The sequence below is a fragment of the Moschus berezovskii genome, chromosome 8, assembly GCF_049115385.1.
Source record: "Moschus berezovskii isolate FMDL1 chromosome 8, NW_MosBer_1.0, whole genome shotgun sequence".
Taxonomy (NCBI): Eukaryota; Metazoa; Chordata; class Mammalia; order Artiodactyla; family Moschidae; genus Moschus; species Moschus berezovskii.
Window position 1 is genome coordinate 22,299,319 of NC_142467.1, and position 22,960 is coordinate 22,322,278.

Below are 22,960 nucleotides of genomic sequence, written 5' to 3' on the forward strand. Positions count from 1 at the left end.
GATGCTAACTGGTACTTCCTAACTTTTCACTATTCACTGAATTCTTTCTCAAATGGAAAAATTTTATGAAGTAGTGAAATAACATACTTCTACCATTTGCTTAGAGTTCTCCTTCCTTCTTTTCCTTTTCCTTTGATCTCCTCCCCCACCTCAAGGAGGAGGCCCTTCCATCCCCCACTCATCAATTCTGCCCTCCTCTAACCCAGATGACTGCAGCTCAGCCTTTAAGACTCAGTGCGGTCTCAAGCAGAAAGTTGTCCCTGACTCTGCTCACTCCCCATATGCCCAGGCCCTGGCCAGGTAAGGAGCATACCCTTTGCTGGCTCCACGCTGCACATACCACCATCCCCACACCTACCTCGGATCATGGTGATCTAGATATGCCTTCTCTTTCCCAAAAGGAGATGAACTCCCCAAGGGCCAGGGCCAAATCTGTATGTTCCAGCATGAAGCACAGGATCTGGCAGAATGTTCTTTTCACTAATACTTTCTTTTTGGAAAACATATGCCAGTGAACCCCGGTGAAACAAGGATACATGCTGAATCAGTGGTGTGTCACTCAGCTCTTTAATGTAGTTTGAAACCTTTCTCCTTCTGACTTCCATCCTACAGCCAAACAGATGACCATAAGCTCACAAGAAGGGGTTCTCAAAGGCGACAAAGTTTGATAATACTGGATATGTTGTGAACAACCCATTTTAACATATGGGAGTTACCCTATGCACAATTCAAAGTACACAGGTTGTCTTTGGGGAGAGGTATAAGAATTTAATTATAAGGAGCAAGTAGGGCAAATAAACAGAACACACTCGATAAAATTGTTTGTGCAAGGCTCTGGTTGCTCAGGCTTGGTTTCCTAGCACATTGTGAAAGATACGGCTTTTTAAGTTAATAGGTTAATCTAGGCTTACAAAAGGAAGCTACAACAATGGAAAAAGCTCTGATGCAAAATGCGGCAAGAAATCAACTCTTGGAAGAAGCATATTTCCTAGAACAGAGATAAGGGAAACTAGAATGTTCCAAATTATATTCTGTAAGCAATATATTAAATTTGTTCTTTACCACATCAACTATAATTTAGTTGAAGAGATTTCTAAATGAGAGTTCTCTGGTAATTCCCCCCACTTTTTTAATGAGTACTGTTTTTCCAATCATCATATTTTAAATGATTCTATAAATAGTTTTTTTTCTGTTAAAAAATACTTTTCTCTTTAAAACAGAGTATGAAATGGGGGTCCTATATAAAATATCCTACAGAGTGAAATATTAGGAAATAACTTAACCAAATAATTGATGCAGTCATTTTAATTGCTACCTTGCTATCTGTGACCTAGTTTGCGTAGCGGTTTTTATGGAGCCTGACTCTGATTTACTGGAGAATCTTAGGTTCAGAGTGCATGTAAGAATATTCGGATCTCTTTCAGTTCTGTTGGATTGACAGTATTTCCGTGAAAACAAATCAGGCCAATAAAATTTATATATTTAGCAGTTTTTCTAAACAGCAAGTTTTTATTAAATTGTATTTAATAAAAAGGAAAAAGTAATTTTCCCATTTTTATTAGTCCCTATGGAGTATATATAGGAAGGTCCGTTCTGTTCCGTCGCTCAGTCGTGTCCGACTCTTTGCGACCCCGTGGACTGTAGCCTACCAGGCTTCTCCGTCCATAGGATTCTCCAGGCAAGAATATTGGAGTGGGTTACCGTTTCCTTCTCCAGGGGATTTTCCCGACCCAGGGATCGAACCCAGGTCTCCCGCATTGGAGGCAGACGCTTTAACCTCTAAGCCACCAGGGAAGCCCATATAGGAAGGTAGACAAGACAAAAAATAATCATCATATTCTCTTGGAACACTATTACAAACAGTCGCACAAAATTAACCTGAAGTCTATTTTTTTTCTTTATAAACTAAAAACTAACTAAAGAAAACTTAGTTTCAGTATAAACTAAGCCTGGCAACTTCTGGAGTCTGTGTCAGGCCTCACACTGACAGTTATTTGCTACTCCCTATAGCTTCCCTGGTGGCTCAGATAGTAAAGAATCTGCCTGCAATGTGGGAGACCCAGGTTTGATCTCTGGGTTGGGAGGATTTCCCTGGGGACGGGAATGGCAACCCACTCCAGTATTCTGGCCTGGAGAATTTCCACGGACAGAGGAGCCTGGCAGGCTACAGTCCATGGGGTCACAAAGGACACGATGGAGCAACTAACACTTTCACACAGCCAGTCTTTAGTCTGCAAGTGCTTCTTAGAAGCACTCAGCCTTATGAGTCATCCCATCTAACCAAGGCACAGAATGGCATTCATTTGCGATTACTATGTTCCCAGTGCAAGCACTCCATTCCCAGAATGTGTAAAGGTCTAGATGAAAACTGTGCAGAATTGTGAAATAAGTGCAAGGTTTGCAGAAAGGCTTTCTTTATGAAAATCAGTGAGAATAAAAAACAAATGATGACAAAGTAAAGAGAAAGAGATAGGACAGGGTATTGTGAGACGTGTGCATGCACGGGGAGGCTCCCACAGGCACGCCTGTGGCATCACTGCTTGTAAGATTCAGTCTTACATGAACAGTGTCTCTGATCAGCCCCCATACTGGACAGTGTGGTGTTCCTTAGCGGTGACAGTTTCTCGTTCCAGAGGTGAACACTCAGCCTGAGGTGCGGACCCCATCTCTCAATATTTTGCTTCTCTGTGTCCAAGTATCTGTGTAGACACCAAGCACACACCTACCTAGAAGGTGATAATGATAAAGCGAGAAATTAAAGCCAGATCACCTGAACCTTGTAACCAAAGGACGTCATAAAGACCAAGCTGGATAAAACTGTGACGCTGTTGATTGGGTTCTTCTGAGTCACTGGTGGTGAACTGAAGGGCTGCTAAAAAGATTAGGGTCATCTCTGTGGCTAAACTTGCCTCTGGCCTCGTTGTGTTCTCTTATTTTGCTCTTTTCTTTGGCTATGTGATATCTTTTCTAGTGGGTTCAAGTCATTTTTACTGACTTAATGGTATTTCCCTTGTGAACCATTTGACTCTTCAATAAAAGACCAGACAGGGGAAGGATGAGAGGAAGGCAGGCAGAGAGGAAAACAGTAAGTGTGTGATCTGGGCGGTGAAGCTCAGGCAGGCCCAGGTTAGGAGCCCAGTATTTTCCAGGTTTTTTTTTTTATTTTGGGCACATTGCCTAATTTGTAATTTGCTTAACTGCTCTGAGCCTCAAACTCATCTAAAATGAAAGAACATTAGAACCTACCCTCAATGGAGAAAATACCATAAGAGATCAATTACTTTTTGTTTACCTCTTTCTTCCAGATATTCCCATCAACATCTAAATCCCATGTGTGTGAGGGCGTGCATATATCACAGAGTGCACACAGAGACATCTCATCTTATAGACATCTCATCTATAGGTGAACACACACATATATATTTACACGTACACATATGTACAACCTCTCTCTCCACCTCACCCCCCTACATACACACAAAGCAGATTTCTCGGATCAAAGTCTCATTCAGAAGGTGCCCATTCATCAATTTCCAAAAAACTTCTAGATATGCCATTAGGAAACTAATCCATCCTTCATTACAAACGCTGTTTTGCTTTCTGGCTAAAACGATGACCTACTGAAGATACTGGAAGTAAGTCTAGGAAATAAGCCATTTTACTAAAGCAGAGTTTGGGCAGCCTCTGTGTTAAATAGAGCCTAAGTGAAACGGGCTCCCTTTGGGTCCCTCACCTGCCCGTCTGCTACGACCACCATCGCAGGCAAGCAGCGCTCACCACTGACCTATCGCAGACAGGTAATCAAAGCAGAGAGAGCAGCCTTCGGAGGACAAGCAGTTACTTGTTCTCAACTTTTTAAAGTTCATAATTCAGTCTTACTGTCATTTCTTTCCTCATGCTGGTGCTTTTATGAAAGGTAAAGCTGAACAGAAAGAAAACCAGAGTCATTAACTGTTTGAAAGTTTAATGTGCTACCAAACCAGAATTAGATGTGATAATGAAATTTCCACTGCTGAAAGCAGACTTTGCTAACTGATGTATGTAGTGAGAAGGTGGTCACATAACCAATGAAAATAAAAACCAGGCTCATTTTTTCATATTTCTCATTCATTTATTTTATTTAAACTGGCCGAACACCAAATTAGATTTGAGGTAAAAATTGGATGTAGTAGAGTTCCTCTTGTTTCTTTTAGAAAACATATATTCTACATTCGTAGTATAGATGTTGATCAAGTAATTTAATATCTAGAGACATTTTAGAACAATGGCTCAAGACTTATAGCTTAATACTGCTAGACTTTCTTCAGCCATCTTATGGATCAGAAAGGCCATCCAGGTCACCAGAGTCCATGGCTGTGGGATGCTCACCCTATGCATGCTACTTCTTAGTCTGGCTCCTAAGGTGTGTCTACAAAGGATGACTATTCACCTTTTCTAACTACAGTCGACCCATGAACAATATGGTTTTGAATTGCATGCGCGGATGCCTCTCAATAAACCCTACGGTACTAAGCAACCCCTGGTTGTTTGAATCCTCAGATGCAGAACTGTCTATGTGTGTGTTAGTCGCTTAGTTGTGTCCAACTCTCTGTGGCCCCACGGACTGTAGCCTGCCACGCTCCTCTGTCCGTGGGATTCCCTAGGCAAGAATACTGGAGTGGATTGCCATTTCTTTCTCCAGGGGATCTTCCCCACGCAGGGATCAAACCCCAGTCTCCTGCACTGCAGGCAGATTCCTTACCATCAGAGCCACCAGGTAGACACACCCAGAACTGTGTCTACCAAGGGCTAACTATAAAGTCAAGCGCAGATTTTCCACTGAGTGGAGAGCTGGTAAATGGCAACCCACTCCAGTGTTCTTGCCTGGAGAATCCCAGGGACGGGAGCCTGGTGGGCTGCCATCTATGGGGTCGCATAGAGTCAGACATGACTGAAGTGACTTAGTAGCAGCAGGAGAGCTGGTATGCCTAACCTCCGCATTGCTCAGGGTAAACTGTACTGTGTTCTATGCTCAGAATTGTCAAAATGGACCATTAGCAGTTGCCCAGATACAACACATTTTTTCTCCCCCCATTTTTGTCTCTGCCCATCCTCTGTCTGCTCCTAAAGCTCTCCACCATGGCCTCCAATTGTTTCCCCTCCTCCAGGCACCCGGGCCCTGTGCGCTTCTTCCCAGTACTTCCACTCAGGCACCTCTGACAGATCACCATCTGTTGAAATGACACCCATTTAAAGTTCATTTAAAATGCCCTTTTTTCAAGAAATTATTCCTTCAAAGGTCCATCTAGTCAAGGCTATGGTTTTTCCCGTGGTCATGTATGGATGTGAGAGTTGGACTGTGAAAAAAGCTGATCGCCGAAGAATTGATGCTTTTGAACTGTGGTGTTGGAGAAGACTCTTGAGAGTCCCTTATACTGCAAAGAGATCCAACCAGTCCATTCTAAAGGAGATCAGTCCTGGGTGTTCATTGGAAGGACTGATGCTAAAGCTGAAACTCAATACTTTGGCCACCTCATGTGACGAGTTGACTCACTGGAAAAGACTCTGATGCTGGGAAAGGTTGGGGGCGGGAGGAGAAGGGGACGACAGAGAATGAGATGGCTGGATGGCATCACTGACTCTGTGGACATGAGTTTGAGTGAACTCCGGGAGTTGGTGATGGACAGGGAGGCCTGGTGTGCTGTGATTCATGGGGTCGCGGAGAGTCGGACACGACTGAGCGACTGAACTGAACTGAACCCATGCCAAGGGGCTTCCCAGGTGGCTCAGTAGTAAAGAACCTGCCTAACAACGTAAGAGATGCAGGTCCAGTCCCTGGGTCAGGAAGATCCCCTGGAGAATGAAATGGCAACCCACTCCAGTATTCGCGTCTGGAAAATTCCATGGACAGGGGACCATGGCTGGCTACAATCCACGGGGTCACGAACAGTCAGACATGACTAGGCCTGCACACACACAAACACACCCATGCCACACCGACCTTATCTCTTTCTTCTTTCCAACCAGAGTCATTTTGCTTTAACTCTTGTACATCACTTTCCCCAGTTTCTGACACACAGTAGATACTCATTTACTGTATGATAAGTGAATTAAAGAATTATAGGTTATATTGCACTTTCATCTACTCCCTAACCTTCTCCTCCTCCTTAAGCATCAAGCTTCTTAATGGCAAAGACAGAGTTGATGGGAATAGGGTGCTTATTAATCTTCATAACCTTTAAATTTTCTAATAGGTTCATTGCACATAATGAAGGCTTGATAAATATTTCTTGAATTGCATGATTAAACCAGGTCGGCCAGGCTGGGCTTGGTTAGAAGCACTTCAGGATCACCCCTTGATTTAGCAGGAGCAGTGCAGTGATGCAAGAGGTAATTTTCCTTGCTGAATCATAACTGAGTTTATATCACCCTAAGCTTTGGAAGGTACCATTTTTCAAATTAAATATAAAAACAATAACTTTTCTGTTTGTGACGGTGTAAGTTCTCCTGGCTCCTTTCAGGCATAGGGGCATTTCTGTAAGGTGTTGACCTAAATTTCTTGTGACCTAATTTCCTTGTTGCAAAAGGAATTCGGTGCAGCCAGCCCCCACTGCGGAAAGGTTTTGTTCTATATCACTGTCACATTTCAATGACAAATGGAATGAACTTTGTTAGTCCTTTTGAGATTTCAGAATAGCTCAGGATATTCCCTTCTAATATCTAAGAGGATTTCAGTGATTTGTCCTGCTAGCTACAGAGCATAAAGGGCCTCCCTTTGTCCCATGCATTCCCCAAAGCAGTCTGGCTTCCTCCATGGAAGTACCAGACACCACTTGCACACATTTTTACTGCACAGCAGCTGAAGAGATGCTTGTGATGAAGTAGAAAAAAATGGAAGCAGCAAAAATGCCCCCTTGGGCTCGTGAATAAAAAAAAATCACCTTTCTCAACAATAACCAAGTGTACTTTGGTTCTAGTCCTAAGTATTTTGAAGCAAAACCAAACTAACCTCTACTCCTCTGATAAGAAAACAAGTTTCCCCCTCAAGAAACCAATGAACCAAAAAATCTGTTTTTCCTATCTTTGTAAGCATGTGTGTATGTTTGTGAGCCTATGGGTTTGTGAAAGAGTAAACTAGCGAAAGAACAGGATTTATCTCAAATAATTCAGTAAGCTGTACACATCATAAAACAATAGACAAGAACATAATAAAAATTCTTCTGCATTTTTAAAGAAAAGACAAGACAGTCTTCTATGAAGAATAGCCTCCTAGAAGACGAATATACTAGATGACTCCTTAGGGCTTCTTTCTGGTCCTGCTATTAACACATGACCATTAGCTGAATCAGGTATTGACATGCAGTTTCAATATGGGGTAGACTGATTTTAAGATTCAGAATTTTAATACACATTTCAGTAATATAGTGAATGCGCTTTAAAATGCTTAAGATGACGGGGATTCTCTCATGCTGAGCACAAATTATAACTCAGAAATGTTACTCCATTATTTCCATTTGGACGCATGTCCCCTGGAAGACCTCAAGGCACCACACCCTGCCAGTTGGTGATGTGGTCGGCAAAGTCTAGAGCAGGTCAAAGAGAGCAGCTGGCCCAGCAATTTAGCCTCAGCCTAAATGGTACATGAAAGAGAGTAACAGAGAAAAATATCAACAAAAGAAAACCAAAGAGTCTGTTTCAAAAAGAAAAGATGCAAGATGAGCAATAGATAATAAAGAAGCACAGGAGGGGAAAAAATGTTATTTCTAACAAACGATGAGAAGGCAAGTAAGTTTGAAGCACAGAGGAAATTTTTCTTAATTAATTATTTTAACTGGAGGCTAATTACTTTACAATAGTGTAGTGGTTTTTGCCATACATTGACATGAATCAGCCATGGGTGTACATGTGTCCCCCATCCTGAACTGCCCTCCCACCTCCCTCTCCATTCCATCCCTCAGGGTCATCCCAGTGTACTGGCCCTGAGTGCCCGAACAGAGGGAATTTTAATGAATCAAAAAAAAAATTACAGAACATCTTCGGAGTACCTCCCCAAAGGGTCAAAAATCATGAGTGAAAGACACACCTAGACAATAGCTTATACGAACAGAAAGCCCATCAGATGAGAGCCTCAGTCGTCTAGCGGTCTCTGGGCAGACACGGCTCTGCATGTCAGGGAGGCTGGGAAGATTAAGGCAGGCAAGCCCGTTGCTTCACCAAGACTCTATCACCAAGGGCAGAAAAAAACTGAATGTTGTTTGGACATGCATTTCTTATATTATAGCTTGGTGCCTAGTATTAAACCAAGAGTAAGTCCTGAATATTCATTGGAAGGACTGATGCTGAAGCTGAAACTCCAATACTCTGGCCACCTGATGCGAAGAACTGACACGTTTGAAAAGCCCCTGATGCTGGGAAAGATCGAAGGCAGGAGAAGGGGATGACAGAGGATGAGATGGTTGGATGGCATCGCCACCTCAATCAACATGAGTTTGAGTAAGCTCTGGGAGCTGATGATAGATAGGGAAGCCTGGCATGCTGCAGTCCATGGGGTCGCAAAGAGTTGGACAAGACTGAGTGGTTGAACTGAGCTGAAGAAGATGAGAGAAGATGCATACAGATACTGAGATGGGTTGGGTCTTGAGCAGAGAAGGCTAATATAGTAATCAGATCGGATTACTGAATAGATCAGATTCAGTAATAGAATAGATTCTCCTCTGAGAGCACTCATCTGAATCTCTAGAAAGATCATCTACTATAAAGATCATCTACTATAGGGGGAAAAAAAGGGACAATCTTCTGTGAAACCAAAGGAAATTATTCCAGGAAGCTGGTTTTGGCAAAAGAATTTCTTGGCATGTTTCTGTGAATTGTAAAGGATTTCCTAGTATGAAGTAAAATTTGAAAAGTTTCTGCCCAGTAAGCAATGACTCAGCAGATGCCATTACAAAATGGCAGAGGACAAGCTCTGTGTAAATTACAGACCTTGGCTGGATCTTTTGAATCTCTTTGATATCTTCTCGTTCTGATTGAGAATTTGGCATGACCCCTCCAGCTTGATTCATGTAGGAGGCAGTAAAGCTTTTATTAATCAAGTAAATTGGGAACTTGAAAATACATGTCAACTCAAATGTAAGCTCTGTGATGAACCTGAAAGTCAGTTCTCATGGGGACTAGCTTTCCATGATCATCTATTCCAGGATCCAATCAAGGAGCACAGAATCTTCGGCTGCTGGAATTCAAATACCAAGCATGGTATCCTGGCACCATTACCCTCTGCTTCTGATGAAATATACCTGCTACTCCAGGATCTACTCTCTATCAAACATGTGGAAAGGAGAACAACATCCAACATCCATTTTTTTTTTAACCTTACCAAGAACAAAGATGACAATTGGAAGCAAAAGCTGGGTCAAATTTAGCTCTCCATAAAATTGGCTGGGCCTGCCTCCACTCAGGGAAAAGCCTTGCTGAATCTCCACTTCCAGAAGCCACACTAGATTGAACAATCAGACTGTTTGAAAAACCCATCATCCCACAAGGACTTGTGAAGTGTTGAGCGTCTGGCACATGAGTGTTCTGAATAAAAGGATTTTGCCAGGAGTTTTGAGATCAGAGATCCATGATTAATTCTGACTGCCTGGATCAATAAAGATTGTTTTCCTTTGAAACAGAGCACCTATAAAATTATGTAATTTGAGGTATAGGAAAATCATTGCCGAACGAGCAAATAGTACTTTGCTACCCACAGAATCCATTTGGTAATAATTTCAGCATGAAACATAAGACCATTATTTTGATAGGACAAATGCATTTGAAAGTCTTGAAAGATTATATCAGTTACAAATTATATTTGCATAAAATCCTTTTTCAGGGCAAACTCACTCAGGTGTAGTACTATTCACACCAGAAATGCAATTCAGTGTGAGCTGTTTCCTAAAGGAAAAGTACATGTGAGAATTTAGATTATTTTGTCTAGCACAGCTGCTGCTTGTACTGCAAAAGCAGAGATGCAGCTGATGACAAGGTAGAATGGAACTTGGCACCTCCACTGGCATCCAGCCAAGAATACAGAATGTTTTAGCCAGTCTGTGGCATGTGATCCATTTCTTAATTGTTGATAACATATAATTAGGACAATCTAAGCCTAGTTTAATGAATGCAATAAGTTAAACTGCAGCGCCTGACTATACTTGGAGAGACTTTGTTAGTCTTGGAGCATGGAACTGCAGAGTAACATTTTATAAACAGTACAAAATGGAATCTTCCCTTTACAAACTATCAGCCTAGAATTATGGCCGACATCCTAACCCACAGTATAAATTCTGTGCACTGTATAAATGTCAACTGATATTCATGGCCAGTGTGCCCAAAATAAATTTTCCTCTTGAAGATTTTAAAGGTAAGATTTATGTGAAGAAATTGGGCACATATTTAAAAATGACAGACTACAAGTTCTGCTAATCAGTTATCAACCTGATTTATTTTGACAGACTTCTTTCTAAGATGATCAGAGCTCAGTCTAGTGTACTACATGGTTTTTAAAATGCAATGATTTTCTCAAAAGTAATGAATTGATTATTAACTTTATATTCAAATAGATTCATTGCGTTCATCTTTTCACACCCCATATTACTTACCTGTAGGTTTGGCCAAATGTTTGATTATAAAGCATACAAAAGACATTTACCTATGCCACAAATAAATTCAGCTGAATCTTTCATATCTCTGGTAAAAGAATTATTTTTTCCAAAGGTGTATAAATCCTACCGAGATATAAAATAATACAAAAAATAAAAACTTTTGGGAAAAAATACATTTTAGCTTTTGAGTGAAAAAAAAATAAGAAAAAGAAGCTCTGTTTATTCACAGCATGCATGCTGCTCTGATTGTTTTTTTTTCCGTCTTTAAATTTGTTCTAATGTTATCAGAATTGATTTTTAGTCTCAGTTATCCCAGAGGAACTGTCTTGAGTGAAGCTCTTATCGGGGAGCTGTAATGAAGAATCAGCTTGCAAAGCTGTTACTATGGTGCTCACATATCTGAAGAAATTTTTAGTGGAAATAAAATTCCAAAGCACTAAATTTAGAGGTATTTCGTTTCCTAGTAAGAGGTATAAAAATAGTACTACTAGATACAATTTAAATTCCAAGGGGAAGATATTTATTTCTGCACGATGCTCAACCATGTACATTCTAGAAAGCCAATCTCTTTCCACAGGCCTTGAGACAAATTAAAAATCATGTTAAGAATCTTAGGCCACCAAAAGAATGAATTTTTAAAAAGAGAAATCTTCATTTTTCACATTTTCATGCTAGTGTTGCTTTTCAGATAAAACTTTACACAGTGAAGGTATAAATATTTGAAAATATATTTTTCTTCGTATATTTAAGAAAAAGCTTTTGACAATGATACATAACTAGTTTTGAAACTAAATTGTATATTACCTCACGGAGGCCAAGAAGAACTAAAGAATGTCATCAGTGCCCCAGCTAGGTTGTCAGAATGTTTAAGTTTAAGACATACATTCCATTAAAAGCAGTAATTACTATAGTGCACACACTCAACAAATCTCCTTTTCCAAAAACAAAAAATATTTCTGGAAATCATTATAAATTACAATCCTGAAATTAAAGTGATTATAAGGATCACATATAACCATGCATCTTCCTCTGCCCTGTATTAAAATATGTATCACTTTCTCAAGCCAAATTGTATTCCAGGGATGCTGCCTAAGTTCCCCGTGCAGAGGAAGACAACTTTTGAAATCACCTTTAAATTTTCACTTTTATGATTAAGTCACCAAAAACAGCAGGAAAAAAAAACCTATAGGAATGTGACATGGGTAAGAATATTACATTACATCTATATTTCTAAGTTTGTAAGACAAAAAGAGGAACTGGCATTTCTCGGAAAACAAGATGAAAGCAATTACAGTTCTACACTTTCATGTAAGTGATAGATATACATCTAACTATTGAAGAGGAGGAAATAAAGAGCACTGCCATAATTCTTCATCCATTATGTGTAATTTTATATATGTGTATTTGAATGAAAAACTTTCAAACATTAAAATTTGACAAGCACAATAAAGAAAAAGATTCTGGACTTAGGCCGTTTCACAGATACAGGAGAGAAGAGAAGGGTTCACATTATAATTGCTTTTGGTTTTATTTATTCTTACAAACTGTCCTTAAATGAAATTATTCAGAAATCCACAGCACCATCATCTAAATTAAACTGTAAACCTCACATTAACACAAATAAATGCATTCACAATTTCAGAGATTATTTTAGGAAAAGTAGTCATTATATGTGCTTCTTTTTATGATGAATTTGGGAGAAATTTTCGCTTATAATTAGAATAGAATACCAAAACTAAAAGATACAACGCAGTGCAGCAGTGGGTAATTTCCACTATTCTCTTACAAATATCTAATTCAATACTTCTAATTATCATTTTGCACCATGAAGGAAATATTCCTTTGAATACAGCAAACATAGAGCCTTTGTTAAAGAATTCACACGATTTCCTAGGTACACTTTTCAGGTTATCATAATTTAATTTTCACCTCTATTTGACAAGGCCTGCTACAAATACTAAAATCTAATGGGAAATAAGTATAGAAGTGAGTTTATTTTGCCATCATGTAAAACAGAACTCTAAATTGCAGCATTCATAAAATAAAATTTACTGACACTTTCTTCCCTGACAAAACACTTAGAAAACAATTCCTAAAAATGCCAGTTTAAAAACAGCTTAGGAACGTTACACTGTAAAAGTCACCTTTTTTGTTAATTCCTAATTTACTGATAAAAGAAGTGTTCGCCTGTTTTTTGTCACAATGGCTATTTTTTATAGGCTGTCTTCTAAATATGATCTACCAGTCTTATCCATTTTTATCTCACAATGAAACCAGCTCTCCACCTTTCCTACTTGCTAGACAAAATGGATCACAAAGTGATTCTCATGTTAATTTTACCAGAAAGTAGACAGTGCAACATGGAGAAGGAAATGGCAACTCACTCCAGGATTCTTACCTGCAGAATCCCATGGACAGAGGAGTCTGACAGGCTACCGTCCATAGGGTCGCACAGAGTTGCACAGAAGTGACTTAGCACGCATGCAGACAGTGCAAACTGCACGTGCAGCTACCCAGATTTTAGGACTTTTGACTGTGTCTATGTAACTGTACCATGGACAGTATTTTGCAAACATTAAACTAATATATTTCATGGCATCCCCTAAATCATGTTACTTTGCAGTCTCTCACCTCCTAGGCAGAGCCAGAAAGCTTACTGCCCTATATCAGGAGAGCACAAGAATTTAATTTGAGAGCAAGGCTTTGTGGAAAGTAAATAGATGTGCTAAAATCTTTTAGTTCCTATTTAACATTCCAAGGACTAAGCCTGGAGGCTTCAATCACAGAACTTTTGTTTTGAAGAGAGTATACTTTCCACCTATGAACTCGCCAGGCCATGCGGCAGGCTACCTTATGGTAGAAGGGCTTAGGACAAAGAGAAAAGGGAGCAAGAGCCCACTTCCTGTGTTTCTGAGAATGGTGGAGTGTGGAAGGCAATCTGAGAGTGTTGCCCAATTTCCCGTTCTGGCTTCACTCTTCTGAGTGGTAAAGAGTGGAAAGCCCAAGAGAAGGGCAATCTCAAATTCCATATCTGACTCTAGAATGAACCTGCCCACCTCACCCCAGGCCCATCCCACGTCAGACTCCTAGGAGCTCATCTGTTGGCCATTTCCTTCTCCAGGGGATCTTCCCGACCCAGGAATCAAACACACATCTCTAGCATCCCCTGCATTGGCAGGCAGGCTCTTTACCACTAGAGCCACCTGGGAAGCCCCCAGACAAGGGACATTCCCCCGAAATCCTGAGAAATAGGAGACTCCATCCACAAAGATGCTCTCCCCTACCACTCCACCACTAAGAATGACAGAAGGCTGGGAAATCTGGGAGACTAAGCATGTTTCCCTAAAAAAGCAGCATTACCTAGGGGATGGTTTTAATTATTGGACTGGCCTGAATTTTAAACTGCATAGGACTTTAAATTTCTGTGAGAGCCAGAGTAGTTATAGACAAAATAATGTAGCAACATTTCCCAAGCACATCCAAGTTGCTATGTGAGTGAAGTCAATGTTACATAACCAACACAAAAAAGCAAGTTTCTGTAGTAAAAATAATTCCCTCTCCAGACACACATTCTTGTACACACATACAAGATCTCAACATGGTCTTTGGTGAGAAGCCTGGGGTGATCATTTTTTGACCTGAACTGTCCCCACCAAATGACTATGTTAATCAAACCGACCAAATAACCATTTGGGTTTCCGCTTTGTTTTTCTGTGTATGTATTAGTCAGAATTACCGGTTTAAAAACAAAGAAAAAGAACTCGCTCTTTCTTAGTTTATTCATCTGTAAGAAGGGAATACTAATACCTCGCAGGGTTATTTTGGGAATGAAATATGATAGTGCATGTGCTGTGAAGGGCTTTCTGTAAACTGGCTAGCACCGTGTCAGGCCCGGGTCTCTCCTTCCCCTCTTCCCCCCCATCTTCATACCATTTCTGAGATCAGCCAGGTTTAAACCTTCAGCACCACTGCCATTCCACTTCCCACTACCATGATTTCCAAACTCTACTCACTGAGTTGGCACGAATTCTTTGTTCTTCACCTGAAATAGTTCTTTCTCAATGCCGTGACCTTCAGTTGGGATCTCGTTTCTTCTTTTTGGCACCTGTACATTCTAAGCAACAACCTGTCTCTTGTTTGACTCCCTCTCATTTCCTAACTGTTGCAGAGTTCTGAGCTGCTCACTCCTCTCTCCAAGACCCTCTCTATTTTTCTTTCATCCCTGCTTTTCTCCTTCCCTCCAGATCTTTCACTTTCTTTTTTTTTTAACCTCCATAAAAAACTAACTTAAAATGTTGAAGGGCTTCCCTGGTGACTCAGTGGTAAAGAACAACCTGCCAATGGAGGAGACGCGGTTCTATCCCTGGGTTGGGAAGATCTCCTGGAGAAGGAAATGGCAACCCACTCCAGTATTCTTGACTGGGAAATGTAACAGACAGAGGAGCCTGGCAGGCTACAGTCCATGGAGTTGCAAAAGAATGGGACAAGATTTAGCGACTAGAAAACAACAACAACAAAATGTTGAAATACAGAACACGAATCAATTAAAATTAAATCAAATAAAGATGAAACAAAAGGAGCAAAGAGAAATATTACAAGAATCTAATTGACCATTTTTCAGCTACAGTCTCCATTTAACACTGAACTTTTTGGCGGTTCATGAGGAAAGACAGACATTGTTTTGATGGTCATGAACTCAAAATTTTAAAACAATTTACATTATAGTTAATATTCATGTTTCACATGACTGGAGTGGCAAAGAATCCTCCTGCTAATGCAGGAGTCATATGAGATGCAGCTTCAATTCCTAGGTCAGGAAGACCCCCTGGAAGAGAAAATGGCAACCCACTCCTGTATCCTTGTCGGGAGAGTCGTACACAACTGAGTGTCCGAGGAGGAGGATAGAATAAGATTTTCTAAGGAAGTGCTCAAAAATTCTAATTTTTAAAAAAGCTGAGGTATTAGGAATACATGTTACATTACAACATTATAAGTCAATATCTAGCATATAATTTCTTAACATAACACATAAATAACAGAAACTCAATCAATTGGAATCTAGTTGACTTAAATCCTCAGGTAACTGAATTCTCTTTTCTTCACTCAAATGAGGAAAATAAAGGGGGAAAAGTTACCAAGTAAGAGGTGGTTATTCAAGGAGAAAAAAAATAATAAATTTTCTAGATATACTCTGAAAGATGCAACTCATTTTTCTATATCATTTTATATTAACTTTCTCTGTAGAGATAACCAATACTCATATTTATATATATATACACCATATTCCTAGCATCTGGCACACTGCTTTACTCCTTTCAAACTGTCCATAAACTTTCATTTCTGAATGAATAATATGTTTCAAAATCTTTCAGTACAGAATGGGAAATGACTCTTACAATGAAGACCCAGCTCCTTATGTAAAATAGGAAAAAATAACAAGTAAATCCACAATAATAACTGGCATGTGGAGAACACAGGAGTGATCAGTGACCTTTTATGAGCATCTCATTTGATACTCACAAGAAAACTGAATTTCTCAGAGGTGAGACAGACTGGGATTCCACATCTAGTAAACAGCAATGTCAGAGCTTGAACACAGCTTTGCTAAACTCTTTCACAGCCCCAATCAGCTTCAATTGATTGATTAATTGAGAGTGATTAATTGCAAGCAGCTGGAGCCCGTGTCACTGAGAGTACATTCTTCACGCAGCCTCAACCAGGCCCGTTCTGATGTGTTATACTGTCCTTATTTCCCTTTATCTACTTTAACCAAATAGATGGAAGAGGGGATAACTGAAGAGGGAGGAGAGTGACATGCTGCCTGTGTAAGATGTGTGTTTCAGAATTGGGCAGATACAACCTCAGAACAATTTGCGGAGGGCTCTTCTGGGAAAGGTGGTCCCTGAGATGCTCCTATGTCTCTGCCAGACACAAACAGGAAAACAAGTAGCCCCGGTGTCAGCCGGTCATCCTGTGACCATGAGGGAAGCTCTGAGAAGCTGAGTAAGAGAGAAAAATACCCAGTTTTCTTGAGGAAATGGAGCCACCTACATTACACCACCTTTCAGTAAAGAGGCCTGTCCACTCTGTCGAGCCAGCCTGAGTTGAGTTTTTCCCTCTTGCAACCAAAAATAGAGGCTTCCTGAGTGGCTCAGTGGTAAAGAATCCACCTGCCAAGCAGGAGACACAGGTTCAATCACGGGATCGGGAAGATCCCCTGGAGGAGGACATAGCAACCCACTCCAGTATTCTTGCTTTAAAAAATCCCATGGACAGAGGAGCCTGGAGGGCTACAGTCCACGGGGTTGCAAAAGAGTTGGACACAACTCAGCAGCTAAACAACCACCAAAAATATCCGGATAAAGGAGAGAAGTAGGAGTGGAGGAGGGCGATTCACGGTTTCTCACGCATGTCAGCTTTCTGTGTAAAAGTCATCAGCTCACGCACTAAAGTTTGAAAGTGCTTTGAGACCCTCGTGGATCACACAGCAGGACTCACAAGCTGTGGATACTGAGGTCTGAACAGGGCACCAGAAGACGGCAGACGCCTTTCTGAGGGCTGAAGGAGGGCACAGGACAGCCCCCTCATCCTACACAACTCAGGATTTCAGTGCATAGTCCATCTGGTTTACAGGTGCCACAAACAACAAAATACAAAAAAGCGGAAGAAAAATGAGCCCAGAAGGCAATGTCCAAGCGGAACGTCCTCTGATCAGATCTTCTCTCCTCAAGAGGAAAGGGGGGCTTTCCACCCACACTGGGCATTCTGTTGCTATTTTCTGGGCTCTGCCCTATCCCAGGCCCCTCTCCCTACTGAAAGGCCATGGAGAAAATAGACCTCACCAAAGCGTAAGACAGAACGACCCACAGCGCAGGGCTGGAAGACAGCTAGTTCCCCAGCACTGATGTGGTCCCACTTAACTCCCCTGGGGTGGACGCGTGTAGAGGTTCGGTGACAGCAAGTGATCACAGCAGCGGGCACACGGGGAGCTGAAGTGGACTCCCTGCAAGAAGGGTGGGCAGCAGAAATGCTCCAGGATGCCCTGAAGTGTAATTTCAGGCGATGTCGCATTGTTTGGGAATTTGGGAAACCACAGGAGTAAACAGGCCAAGCTGGCCTGCAACAGGCCAAAATAAGACCTTTTTTTTTTTTTTCCCTGACCCAACAGAGCAACCAGATCAAAGATGGGAGCAGTTGGCGTGCAGCTCCCGGCTCTCTAATACTGCTTCATAATATCTTTTCATTCCGTTACCAGCTGTTCACTGCGCACCTACTACGCGTCACATAACTCTGACAAAGGAGTGTGACGGCATAATTCCTTTCTTGGACGCATACAAACCTGGAGCCGCCAAACTCAGACATGCAAAATGACAGCATTTTCTTTCTTTTTCCATAACAATTTCTTTTTTATTTCAAGCCCAACCAACTAACACAGTTATAGAAATAAGATCTCCTCTAACCCGTCTCCCCTGGGTTGCCTCTAACTCCAGGAGGCTTAAATAGTACCAGGGAGTCTAGAATGCAGAGTGGGGTTGAGAAATCCAGTCATCACTATATCATCCCTCCACACTGGACACGGTGAGAAAGCCAAAGGTACTTGAGCTGACGGGGAAGAGTTGGGGACATCCTCCTTATTCTAGAAGCAAGACCTCATCAGCTCCCACCAGCATCTAACTTCCCTTTCTCCTTTCTCAACTTTTCTCTTCCTGGAATCCATGAAATCTCTACCTACCCTGGAAGGATAGCACAACAGAAGCTAACCCCTTATTCTTTCAAGTCTATTTTCTAAATTGGGACCTTAATTTTAAGTTACAAAGAGGTTGACTCCTTTATGGTCACTTGTTTTCCTTTTTATCTCTTTCCTGAAGTAGCCTAGCTTCCAGAACACAGAGGAAGAGTAAGAGATAAAGGAGATATGAGGAGACAGAGGCACTGGATGATATCTTAAAAAATGATCCCACTGCAATTCAGCTACACTTTTCTTTGAGAAGATGTTTATCACATATGTTCATATATTTTCATATATTTTCACGATATACGAAGAGGAGAATATATAACCCAGGACTTGAAAACAGATTGGAGTTCACCAAAAGAAGAGAGCAAAAAGGATCAAAGGTGTGAGCAAGATTGTATTTGTATTTTCAGATCACTAAATAGTAGGAAATTTAAGAACAATTTGCAGAATCTCATAGAAAATGAAAGTTCAATATCATTAATAGTATGAAATGTCCACCATGAATAAAACAACCTGATCATATGCCACTATATTTTATGTAGTTAAATGGTGATTTGAAATTTACATCCTTTCCTCACTTTAAAAGTTACAAAACTGAAAAGTTTGATTTAAGAAAAACATAACTTTGGTAAAAGGCCCCAAAGCAGAGCTCAGATACATAATAAAGTTTATTTTCCCTTCCTTCTGTGGCAAGTACCTATTCTAATTATTACATTTTATTCTAATAGAAGAGACTTCCATTAGAATAATTGAGTAATGAAACTCTGTACTATGTATGAAAAGAGATCCCTAATGACACTGATACTTCTGAACCAGAAATTTTTAGATCCATGTTACATAATTGTCTGTCTGATCAACTCCATCGTTGAAGAAACATGGGGACACAATGGGCAAGAGCAATTTTTTTTTTAAACCACCCATCAGTGGGAAGTTTCCTACCAGTCATCTGTATCACAAAATTTTATCCACACGTCTAACCTCCCTTCACTTCAGCGAGAGTTGTGTGGGTGTCTGTGCGCTGGAGAAATGAATCCCAAAAACACACATCACTCTTCCCAATTTACATTTGCAGTATCCTGAATTTAAGCACGGTCAATGAATCTGACAGGGAGTGCTACTGAAGTCTCAACTCTAAATAAATAGTTTAAAATAAAAAGTTGTATAAATATCAGTCTGTGCCAATGATGTGGTTTTGGAGGGAGTGCTATAAACACAAAGTAAATTAAATGGGATCTACTTTTGAGGGGTAAAAGGCTACTTAGACTGGTTATTATAGAGAAGATTTTGTTGTGTGGTGCGACAGCACGTACCCATGTGGCCAACCTACAACTGGTAGAAGAAACAAGTCCCGCCCGTACCTAGGAGCGGTGCCACAGCCAGACCACAATTCCTGTGAGGGATGAACTTAATTTGCTGAAAATGAAGGCCAGGCTCTGTTGCAGCTCATTAGCTGGTTACAGACACACTGCAAGAGAAGAAAGTGGAATTTAGTCGATGTTCCAACTTCTACATGTGCTGTGAATAAAACAGACTATTGTTTTTTTGATAAAGAAGTATTGTTTTGAATGTGCAGAGTGGCTAAGTCAAGCCAGCAGAATTTTTTGGCCAAATATAGTCTCTTGCTCACTCCTAAAAATCCTAGCTTTCAAATTAGGAGCTGAAGTCATTGAAAAAAAAAAAAAAAGTTTACATTCCTGCAGCCTGCTGCAGCAAAGCCAAACAAATGTTTGGCTTTAAGCTCACTTACATCTCTTTCATGAGCCTTTTCTTCAACATGGAAGTCTGAAAAATACCATTTCTTGTACCGAGTCATTTAATGCCAAGTGTTTTGTGTGTGAGTGTGTGTGTGTGTGTGGACATGCATACTCAGCAACAGTTCTATAGGGTCAGTGTAGTGGTTTTAAAGCATGTGGGTCATATTTGAATTTAAAGAAACCATGGTTTTACAGCTTCTGGCATAATTTAGGTCACAGTCACAAACTGTGATTTTTTTTAAGCATCATTAACCACTGAATGGACAAGGAATGTGTTATTTTCAAGGAGTTTCTTTGGTGCCAGTTCAGGCAATAAAAACCCAAGGACAGGGGTCAAACCGGGAGGGTAACCTAGTATGTAGCTGCCCTCCTCATGCACTTTTTTACCGTAAAAACTCAACATGCTTTTTGGCCTTCAGTCTCTATGACCAGGCTGGGTAAGGAGTAACAGCACCAGTTTGTTAGAGTCAGGCATCTCGATGGCCAGTTTCCACATAGTTGGTCAGATTGGTGATCGGCTACTCTGAAAAGCCGATTCAGTTCAGTTCAGTTGCTCAGTCGTGTCAGACTCTTTGTGACCCCATGAATCACAGCAAGCCAGGCCTCCCTGTCCATCACCAACTCCCGGAGTTCACCCAAACTCATGTCTACAGAGTCGGTGATGCAATCCAGCCATCTCATCCTCTGTCGACCCCTTCTCCTCCTGCCCCCAACCCCTCCCAGCATCAGAGTCTTGTCCAGTGAGTCAACTCTTCGCATGAGGTGGCCAAAGTATTGGAGTTTCAGCTTTAGCATCAGTCCTTCCAATGAACACCCAGGACTGATCTCCTTTAGAATGGACTGGTTGGATCTCCTTGCAGTCCAAGGGACTCTCAAGAGTCTTCTCCAGCACCACAGTTCAAAAGCATCAATTCTTTGGCGATCAGCTTTCTTCACAGTCCAATTCTCACATCCATACATGACCACTGGAAAAACCATAGCCTTGACAAGACGGACCTTTGTTGGCAAAGTAATGTCTCTGCTTTTTAATATATTATCAAGGTTGGTCATAACTTTCCTTCCAAGGAGCAAGCGTCTTTTAATTTCATGGCTGCAATCAGCATCCGCAGTGATTTTGGAGCCCCAAAAAATAAAGTCTGACACTGTTTCCACTGTTTCTCCATCCATTTCCCATGAAGTGATGGGACTGGATGACATGATCTTAGTTTTCTGAATGTTGAGCTTCAAGCCAACCTTTTCACTCTTCTCTTTCACTTTCAACAAGAGGCTTTTGAGTTCCTCTTCACTTTCTGCCATAAGGGTGGTGTCACCTCCATATCTGAGGTTATTGATATCTCCCGGCAATCTTGATTCCAGCTTGTGCGTCTTCCAGCCCAGCGTTCCTCATGATGCACTCTGCATAGAAGTTAAACAAGCAGGGTGATGACTAAGAGGACAAAACTGTGGAACTGAATCAGTGGTGGTCTAGTGTTGTCTCAGGATCAGGTAGGCTCTCCTTACAACATGCTTCATGGATCAGTCAAATTTTTGCTGTAATTCAGCTGGTTTGGGACATCCCTGCTGGTCCAGTGGCTGAGAATCCACCTTCCAATGCAGGGGACACAGGTTCGATCTCTGGTTGGAGAACTAAGATACCACATGCTGCAGAGCACCTAGACGCATGTGTGGCAACTACTGAGTCCACACACCTCAACACAGTGAGTGAGTGAAAGTTGCTCAGTTGTTTCTGACTCTTTGCGACACCATGGACTGTCCATGGAATTCTCCAGTCCAGAATACTAGAGTGGGTAGCCTTTCCCTTCTCCAGGAGATCTTCCCAACCCAGGGATCGAAGCCAGGTCTCCTGCCTTGCAGGCGGATTCTTTACCAGCTGAGCCACAAGAGAAGCCCAAGAACACTGGAGTGGGTAGCCTATCCCTTCTTCAGGGGATCTTCCCAACCCAGGGAGTCCATACTCCACAGCAAAAGATCCCATGTACTGCAAGTAAGACCAGACACAGCCAAATAAATAGATAAAATATTAGGGGGAAAAATATGAGTTTTGTGACAATGAGGACCTTCACTGAAAATAAATTTCTAATCCGAGAGCAGAAAATGAACTGGTTTAAATGTAGGTGCTTTATAACTTCCCAACCCAGGGATCAAACCCATGTCTCCTGCATTGTGGGCAGATTCTTTACCATCTGAGCCACCAGGGAAGCCCATTTATAACTAATTGGCACCTGACAATCCAGGCCCGGACCAAAGGAAAGGAAATGGAGGAAGCCATGTGTGCATCATTTTCAGCCCTCTCCTCCTAGCTGTCTACAGCTCTGCATGTTAGTGGCATTATTTTATTTTCAGGAGTAATTTGATGGTGAAGGTAGTTTTCCCGGGTACAAATGATTGGTGCGTCAGGGGAAGGGAGCAGAGAATAAACACATCTACCTGGTCAAACAATAGCATAATGAGAGGCTGGGGGCCTCCGCAGACTAATTCTACTTCCCTTATGAACCTTTAACACTGAAAAAAAAAGCACTTTCCTTAACAGGACGGTTGTTACATGGAAGGCATAAAATAAAGCATTTACTAAAAATCATGATTTACATATTGAATTATTTTTCCAAAATAATATCAAAAACCTGGGTTTTTATTGTCACATCCACAGGATCTCCAAACTCAGTGTTCAGATGCCAGTTTTTGCAGCGGCAGTGGTGTCAGTATAATCTTACCTGCCTAGATTTACCTGCATAATTTATATCATCAAGGTAATAGTGAACGTATCAGCATCAAAGAAAGAGAAGAAATACATTTTATTGAACTGTTTTCTAGATATTCCAGATTGCGATTCTTATGCTTTTCAAGACTGTTAT

At 41.1% G+C, this 22,960-nt stretch overlaps 1 long non-coding RNA gene across 11 annotated transcripts in view; it reads right to left on the reverse strand.

Moving 5' to 3' along the window:
- Positions 1 to 22,960, reverse strand: part of LOC129558186 (uncharacterized) — a 180,997-nt gene that overhangs the window by 116,904 nt on the left and 41,133 nt on the right. For 2 of the 11 annotated variants that reach the window (XR_016038011.1, XR_016038009.1), the window contains one exon: positions 19,713 to 19,819. The exons of 8 other annotated variants lie outside the window; for them this stretch is intronic. This is a non-coding gene — a long non-coding RNA (uncharacterized LOC129558186). Of the gene's footprint in view, positions 1 to 19,712; positions 19,820 to 20,495; positions 21,504 to 22,960 lie in introns of all 11 variants that reach the window. One more of the 11 variants, XR_016038013.1, reaches the window with a different exon arrangement.